The sequence below is a fragment of the Sphaeroforma arctica genome (genome assembly GCF_001186125.1).
Source record: "Sphaeroforma arctica JP610 unplaced genomic scaffold supercont1.370, whole genome shotgun sequence".
Taxonomy (NCBI): Eukaryota; class Ichthyosporea; order Ichthyophonida; genus Sphaeroforma; species Sphaeroforma arctica.
The window spans coordinates 1-1,707 of NW_014040188.1; positions in this window are offsets into that span (position 1 = coordinate 1).

Consider the following 1,707-nt stretch of genomic DNA (forward strand, 5'->3'; position numbering starts at 1 on the left):
TGTGTGTGTGTGTGTGTGTGTGTGTGTGTGATTATATCACTGCACCCGCGAGTTTTCATATTTCGCTTTCTTTGTTCAGCGAGACACTTGAAGGTTTACAGACACTTCTTAAAAATGTCAGATATCCGGATGTGACAATTCATCTTCTTTTTGTACCTAGAGTGGTCAACCTGTTCATCCATCGATCATCATCTCTTGATACTTCATATAAATGGCGTAGCTTTCATTTAGAGGGCTATGCATGGGTAGAAATATGTAAATAGTTATATCCGGATTTACCACCGTGGTACATACTAATGGTTTTTTATTTATTTATAAAACAAACATAGACACGTCACTTGTCAGATGTCACACACTGACACAACTTCACAACTCAAAGTGCATACTCGTAATTCACACGGAGAGAAGAGCTGAGCTATTTACACATTGATAAATTTATATTAACCTTGGCACAGACTGGGTGCGTTCAGATATAGTGTATCAACATACCAAGCTAATTTTAAAATAATGACTAACATGAGCAGCACCTCGACGTCTGTGCCACAGGACAGTTCTGTGCATGCTACACAAGACGATGTGTCACCATTGACGGCACAATACCAAATATTGCAAGGGGTGCATGAGGAGAGGCTGCTCACCTATGCGCTGATGGAACAAGGTATGTGTGTGATTATATCTTGGCCAGATGTGTGATTGTGTCTGAACAATGTCTGAGCAAGGGATGTGTGACTGTGTCTGAGCAAGGGATGTGTGATTGTCTCCCAACAAGGTATTTGTGATTAAATCTTGCCAAAAAATAGTATTCATTCATATCTTGGTCTGAAACCCAGGGGAAAACATCGGTCACTATCTTATTCAAATGCGAAAGTGTATACATCAAGTGTGTATGTCATTAAATAGTGTGTATGTCACTAGCTTTGTATAAGATGAGGTTGCTTATTTACCGAGCCTCAAACAACCCCCGGGGTCGCAAGTTTCGATGTTTCTCGGGTATGCCGATTCAACGAATGGACTAATATTGGAAGGTTATGATGTATATGAGCAAAGGTTACTCTTCTGAATAGCACCAAACTGTGTAGCTGTGGATGTATCATGTGCAATTGCGTATATATCAGTATGGTTTACTTACTTTACTTTAGTCAGATGAACATACCAAATGAAACGACTGTTAAATTTAAAATACTTTAGTGATTGTATATCTTCGAAGTCGTCGCTTGTACGGGGTATTTGGCAGAATACGTCTGTAAGCAATCTGCAGTGATCTTGAACTCACACTGGATTTCACTTGCACTCCACCTACGAGCAGTGTGGGTTATGCAGTTGTGTTGTGATGCGTTGTTGTTACACTTAGCAAGTAACTTTCCTTGGAGGGATTCTTTTACTTTGTAGTGCATCGCAAGCTTCTGCAACCTCTAATTTTCAATCACATCAAATTATGTTTAACACATAGTGTTTACTTTGTAGTGCATCGCAAGCTTCTGCAACCACTAATTTTCAATCACATCAAATTACGTTTAACACATAGCGCACATATATACGGATGTCCTGATATAAGATGTGATAAATATATATAATATATAAATATATATATATATATATATATATATATATATATATATATATATATATATATATATATATATATATATATATATATATATATATATATATATATATATATATATATATATATACTATATATATATA